The sequence below is a fragment of the Scyliorhinus torazame genome, chromosome 24 (genome assembly GCF_047496885.1).
Source record: "Scyliorhinus torazame isolate Kashiwa2021f chromosome 24, sScyTor2.1, whole genome shotgun sequence".
In the NCBI taxonomy this organism is placed as follows: Eukaryota; Metazoa; Chordata; class Chondrichthyes; order Carcharhiniformes; family Scyliorhinidae; genus Scyliorhinus; species Scyliorhinus torazame.
The window spans coordinates 55,833,565-55,840,861 of NC_092730.1; the positions used below are offsets into that span (position 1 = coordinate 55,833,565).

The 7,297-nt window shown below is 44.8% G+C and overlaps 2 non-coding genes across 2 annotated transcripts; one reads left to right on the forward strand and one right to left on the reverse strand.

Annotated features, from left to right (window-relative positions):
• Positions 1-4,500: 4,500 nt before the first annotated feature.
• Positions 4,501-4,573, reverse strand: trnak-cuu (transfer RNA lysine (anticodon CUU)). Its single transcript has one exon. It is a non-coding gene; the product is annotated as a tRNA-Lys (tRNA).
• A 716-nt stretch (positions 4,574-5,289) lies between these two features.
• Positions 5,290-5,371, forward strand: trnas-uga (transfer RNA serine (anticodon UGA)). Its single transcript has one exon. It is a non-coding gene; the product is annotated as a tRNA-Ser (tRNA).
• The last annotated feature ends 1,926 nt before the right edge of the window (positions 5,372-7,297 follow it).

Genomic DNA, 7,297 nt, shown 5'->3' on the forward strand with positions numbered 1-7,297 from the left:
CACCACTTTGTTCAAACTTTCTTTTTAATAACCCGCTCATTCCAGTTTTTCTTCCACAATAAAAGTCCACGCTTCATCCGCCGTCTCAAAGTAGTGGTGCCTCCCTCGATATGTGACCCACAGTCTTGCCGTTTGCAGCATTCCAAATTGTATCTTCTTTTTATGAAGCACCGCCTTGGCCCGATTAAAGCTCGCCCTGCTTCTCGCCACCTCCGCACTCCAGTCTTGATAGACGCGGATCACCGCGTTCTCCCATTTACTGCTCCGAGTTTTCTTTGCCCATCTAAGGACCATTTCTTTATCCTGAAAACGGAGGAATCTCACCACTATGGCTCTGGGAATTTCTCCTGCTCTCGGTCCTCGCGCCATCACTCGGTATGCTCCCTCCACCTCCAACGGGCCCGCCGGGGCCTCCGCTCCCATTAACGAGTGCAGCATCATGCTCACATATGCCCCGACATCCGCTCCCTCCACACCTTCAGGAAGACCAAGAATCCTCAGGTTGTTCCTCCTTGCATTGTTCTCCAGTGCCTCCAACCTTTCCACACATCGTTTCTGATGTGCCTCATGCGTCTCCGTCTTCACCACCAGGCCCTGTATGTCATCCTCATTCTCGGCTGCCTTTGCCTTCACGACCCGGAGCTCCCGCTCCTGGGTCTTTTGTTCCTCCTTTAACCCTTCGATCGCCTGTAGTATCGGGGCCAACAGCTCTTTCTTCATTTCCTTTTTGAGGTCTTCCACACAGCATTTCAAGAACTCCTGTTGTTCAAGGCCCCATGTTAAACTGCCACCTTCCGACGCCATCTTGGATTTTGCTTGCCTTCCTTGCCGCTGTTCTAAAGGATCCACTGCAATCCGGCCACTTTCTCCTCCTTTTTCCATCCGTATCCAGGGGGGATTCCCTTCTGGTTTACCGCACAGTGTTTTTAGCCGTCAAAATTGCCGTTGGGGCTCCTATCAAGAGCCCAAAAGTCAGTTTCACCGGGAGCTGCCGAAATGTCCGACTCAGCTGGTCATCGCCGCACCCGGAAGTCCATACTCACTATCTTCATGGCTATCATCCAGCTGTCTGTTTCACTTTACGTCTGCCAATTTTAACTGATTGTCATGGTTCATGGCCATTTTCTGATGTTCAAACTCCCTCTCTTTATCTTTTTCCCTGATCTGTATCTCCCTTTCTTTTTCTTTTTGTTCTGCTCGGGCTATTCTTGATTTTCTCCTTTCTTCTCTCTCCTTTTCTTTTTCCTCTCTCTCTTTCTCTTTCTTTTTCCTCTCTCTCTCTTTCTTGTTCCTCTCTCTCACTCTCGTATGCAAGCCGCTTGAATTCTTTCTCATGTTCCATTTGTTTAATTTGCAACTGAATTTTTGCCGTTTCCAATGAGTCAAACCTTATCTCAGGCAACTGTAAATGCTTGACCACCGCATCTTTTCCGCATTTTGTCAGGTAATGTTAACTGCAATATCCTTGCCAAATCTAACAGTCTGCTTTTCGTTTCTGTCCGTAAAGTGTGACATTCTCCACCCCCAAAAACTTCTGAGCCTCTGAAAGAGCCATTGTTCACAACACTCTCTCCACTTAAACTAAAATACCACACCGGAAAAGCAACAATCCTTCACTGTCTTTAAGTTCACAAAAGCCAATCCAATCGACAGACTTTTATTCCGGACGAGCCCCCAATTGTTATGGGCGAGGCGTTTTCAGAACCCCAAAATGTATCATGGAGTTCAACCAACCTCTCCCTTTAATTGATTTGTTGCTTTTCCTAGCACTCGGCTTTTTCCCTAGGTATGGCATTACAATTATGGACACGTGGGTTTTTAAACACCAAACACTGTTTATTCCATGAACTCAACTTAACATCTTCAATAAACATTGGATCTCTTAACACCCCTTACTTCAAAGATAACTCAGAAAATATTGCAACAGTAAATAATTCATTAAAATGTTCCTTCAAACTTCCAAGCGACTTAACACCTTCAAACAGAATCACATCATGTTAAGGGCTTTACAATTATGAATTTAAATCACCCAAATGATCCCGAGATGGTCTTTTATGCCAGAGATCCAGCGCCCTGCAAACACAGACACTCCCAAGCTCTTTTCAAACTTGCAGCTCTCTGGAAACACACAGACACACACAAGGTGCTTTTAAAACTGAAACTAAAAACCTGCAAAATGGCTAACCTAAAGCCCAGCTCCACCCACTGTCTGACATCACTGTTTTCTTAAATGTACATTGCTTAAACATCCAGTCTTGAAGGTACACTCACATGACAGGGGCTGGTTTAGCACACTAGGCTAAATCTCTGGCTTTTAAAGCAGACCAAGGCAGGCCAGCAGCACGGTTCGTTTCCCGTACCAGCCTCCCCGAACAGGCGACGGAATGTGGCGACTTGGGGCTTTTCACAGTAACTTCATTGAAGCCTACTCGTGACAATAAGCGATTTTCATTTCATTTCTTTTCATTTCATTTCATTCATGACAGTGCACTATGCAACCATGTCATTTATCTACCTTCTGTATTTGATTCGTCATTGTTTGCGATACGACCTACCACAGTGGTATCATCCACAAAATGATAGATTGAGTTGGAGCTAAATCCTGCCACACAGGATATGCCTCCATATTCAGCGGGTCCGGCCATGACAAGACTGAAGAACGATCACTCGTCTATCAAATCAGTGAGGTTTGCCCCATTGTGAGACCAGATTAGCAGAAGGAAAACCAGATGAATTAGATTCAGATCACATGGTTATGCCAGAACTGAATCATGAAAACCCCGCCTTCTCACAATTCCCGTTGCAGCCTTCCCGAACAGGCGCCGGAATGTGGCGACTCGGGGCTTTTCACAGTAATTTCATTGAAGCCAACTTGTGACAATAAGCGATTCTTCTTATTATTATTATTATTGCTCCTCGCCTGAGGTATGGTGAACCTCAGGTTAAATCACCACCAGTCAGATCTCACCCTCAAAGGGGAAAGCAGCCTATGTTCATCAGGGACTAGAGCGACTTAATTTACTTTAGAACTGTTTCAATGTATGACATTTCCAGGAAGTGACTTCCTCAGACTGACCAAATGATTGACAGCCGGGAAATGAACGACCATTGAGGAGTTACTGGTACCTGAGGCTTGGTTTGAATGTTGGTTTTAAAGGTTCATCATGAAATCTAGAGATAGAAAGACGGGAAAGTGGGCATGAGGATTATCATGAAATCATTAAAATGTAAAAGGAGGCAATTCGGCCCATCGACTCGGCACCGACCCTCTGAAAGAGCCTCTGTGTCCCTACCACATCCCTGTAACACCACCCAACTTTCTGAACACTAAGGGGCAATTTAGCATGGACAGTCCACCTAACCCGCACACATTTGGACTGTGCGAGGAAATCGCAGCACCCGGAGGAAACCCACACAGACACGGAGAGAAAGTGCAAACTCCACACAGTCAGTGACCAAAGGCTGGAATTGAACCCGGATCGCTGGCGCTGTGAGGTAGCCACTGTGACAACGTGCCACCGTATGAGTTCATAACACGTCATATATCAGATCAAGCATGATCTCATTGAAATAAGTAGCATATTCGATGGGGTGAATGGTCTACTTCTGCTCCTACGTCTTATACCCTGATATTGTGTAAATGTGTTCCTGTTCTTGTGTAAAACCCTTGTTAAACCAACATAGACACCACGTGTCGACTGCATCTGATTATCTGGCGCAGAGAAGCTGATTGTGGAATCCATGTCGTACCCATCAAACTCTGCTACTCACCTGACTGAGATTTGTTCTGTATCTGTACGTCACAGGTAGTGTTCGCGAGTGGAGGGAACACTCTGCACCTCAGTCTCTGGGACAGTTTGTGAGAGCAGGATTCCTTCATTATGAGTCAATGTCTGGTACTGTATGTGAGGGTGGGGTTCAGTCTCTATCAGACATTGGTACTGAATGTCAGTGTGGAAATCTTTCTGTATTTATCAATCACAATTACTGTTTGGGAAAAGTGAGATTAATACATAACAGCAGCACGGCTGTGACAGACAGAGACGCACAGAAAATCAGGAAGAGACTATCAGGAAACACACACAATGACACACAGAAAAGGTGCCGAGATGGAGAAAATGGTTTTTAAGGAAAATGTGTTTTCTACTGCAGAGAGGCCCTGCTGTGTAACTGAACTCTCTGCTGTGTAACCTTGCTCTCTGCAGTGTAACTGAGCTTTCTGCTGTATAACCGTGCTCTTTGCTGTGGAACTGAGCTCTCTGCTGTGTAACTGTTCTCTCTGTCATGGAACCGTGACTCGGCCGGGGACAGATCTGCACTGTGGTTGTGTCAAATCATTCCCAATTGTGGAATTATGATCCGCCATTATTGAGCCGAAATTTCAATTCCAGATTTATTAAATCTTGTCATCAAGGATTCCCAGTCCAGCGACATAACCTTGTGTTCCTGTTGTGAAGACAGCTCATTCAGCATCAATATTTTCAGATAATAACATAGACGCGCCCAACGTGGGGCTCGAACCCACGACGCTGGGATTAAGAGTCCCATGCTCTACCGACTGAGCTAGCCGGGCTGGTGCTGCACTATCCCTTAAACCTCTTCTTGAAGAGAGTTGCTGTGGTGCTCATTCGGAGGGACAGTGCTGACTCATTGGGCCGAATGGCTTCCTTCTGAGCTGGATATTCTACGATTCTATGATCCAAGGATGTTGATGCGGTGGAGTCCTTCTGCCACACTGCCCACTCCTGACACCATGTAGAAATGCTGCTCTCTCAATGACTGGCGACCGAAGACTTGTAATAAAAAATATCTGACTTAATAGTTGAACAGCGGCTCCTGGCTTGTGCTCTGACCGCGATCCGGGGAGAACTGCCGGAATCCAGACACGTGATCATGTTCGTTGCGTCATCAGGTCATCATGTGACCATTCGGCCTGCACAGGTCTCCTTCTGTGCTGTAATTCCGAGATTTCATCACTTTGATTTACTTCCAGACTGGGAAGTGTGGCTCTGTTCCATTGGAATTTCTAATATATTTCCAATGTAACTGATGTTGTTTCACAAACTATTTAATCAGTGGAATTGTGCGTTTAGGGAGCTGAGGTTTTCGAGTCTCTCGAGGCTTCTCTCCAAATCCAATGGTCACTTTCCACGCAGATTCAACCCGTCCTCACATAAACCCCGGGGCCCCGTTGATCGTTTGAATGCAGTAACTTCCTGGAGTGATTCCAGGCTGGGTTTAGAATGTATTCTATCGACCAAATTACTAATGAATGACACAGTAGACACAGCTGCGATGGCCGAGTGGTTAAGGCGTTGGACTTGAAATCCAATGGGGATTCCCCGCGCAGGTTCGACCCCTGCTCGCAGCGACTGTGATTCGAAATATTTGGTAAACTCCCCGCACAAGCCACTGACTCGAGAACGAATCGGAATGTTTGTAAATGAACGGTTCGTGTTCAGTCAGATATTTAACATTTTTGGGGGAAACTGAACGAAATATAAAGAAGCCCGCACTCAAAACAACAATCAATAAATAATAACGTTTCCTGCAACGTTTGGAAGGAGGAGCAGCAACGGCAGCGAATGGAAACGTGGTTTGCTTTCATTCAGCTGAATGTATTTGTGTCAAAAGATCGTGGTAGAAATGGAACATATTTTATCTCTCTATCTGATTCTTTGTTTCTTTCTCTCTCCCTCACTCACTGTTTTTGTGCTTCTCCGGGGACTGATTGGATACAGTGAAACTCAGCCCTATTTCATCCCAACTCTTTTGGACGAATACGTCCTGGTGATGGACGGTCCTGAATCAGTGGAAGAATCGACAACCGATTCCATTCTTGGCTCTGTGAGAAGTTCCATTCCTGGTTGTGAGGTGGCTCTGAGATAAAGGGATCGAGAGAGAACGAGGTGATTGCAGTCTGACTCTTACTCTGAAAAGCAGTTAGTGCGCCCTTGTACAAAGTGGATGTGTCTGAGAACAGGAGGAAAGCAGATCATGGGCCTGTGATTGATTTTATTGAGCCGGACCTTGAAAAGTGAAGCAAACTTCTAACCAGTCGGTGCCTGTCTGAGAACTGGTAAGGAACTACGGCTGATATTGAAACAGTTCATCTTTTATTAGTTACAGCAAATCGATTATTTCAGAGGTGTTGGTGTATTGTTTTCAGAGTCACTGTCATAGTTTCTTCAAATATGATTTGTGCTTGTTTTGATTTGTTCAGTAATTTGGGGAATCTATTTGGAGCGGGTGCAGTTGGTCAATATCTGTGCCTCTTGCTTGGCAGCTCCCCGGGCAGCAGCAGCTCCATTCCTATCTAGATCTGTGGACACAAACAGGAGACCCAAACTATTGCGCACTGCTGCCATCTCCTGGCTGAAAGCAAGTTGTGCAACAAGGTAATGTATTCGTGACACGCTTCAATTGGAGCAAAATAACATTAACATGTTTAAATATTATCATTGCAGTAATCACATTTAAATCCCCAGATATCTGATTTCTGACTGAGCGACCCAGCTCATCCCGATCTATCGGAAAATGAAAGATTCCCATTACAGCTATATTGGTTACAAGAATATCCAATCTCTGATTTAATACATTCCCCCGCTTCATTGTTTGTGTATTCGTTCTATAAATACAGAGCGGGTGGCATAGCCCGGGGACAGGTGGTGGTATAGTGGTGACTGTCCCAGCATGTCCCAGGTTCAGTTCCTATCCATCACAGTGGTGAATTATTTAATTAAATATCGCAGGTCAGGACAGAAAAGGAGTGGACACTCCTCAAATAAATTTCACCAATTTTTCTCATCACCCATGGGTTTCATATCTAACAACCAGCATCAATTTGTTTTGAGTGGAAACATAGTTTAAATTAACGACAATCTTCAACATTAATAACTAAGTTCTCAGTCTGAAGCAATAGTAAATAGGTGGGTTAAACGGGCCAGAAATACGAACCACGCAAAGTTCCGTCTACAAAATGAGCTTAAAAAACTCCTAGTGTCTGAATAAATTAATCACTAAGTAAGTTACATAATTAATACCAGTAAAAAGTTATTACCGAAACAGGATGAAAAGTGCAGCATCAGGGCACAAGGACAAGGTAAGGTCTCAGATCAGAGTAAGGGTCCTATGTAATGACACACAGAACATCAGAAATAAATTGCTTAAATACATTTATTGTGGACTGGTGCAATCTCCTGGCTGAACGGGGGCCGTGTGACACAGACACTTTCATTCAGGAGCGTTTCAAATTGGAGTGAAATGTACACAAACAACACGAATTTCTTTCTGCTCA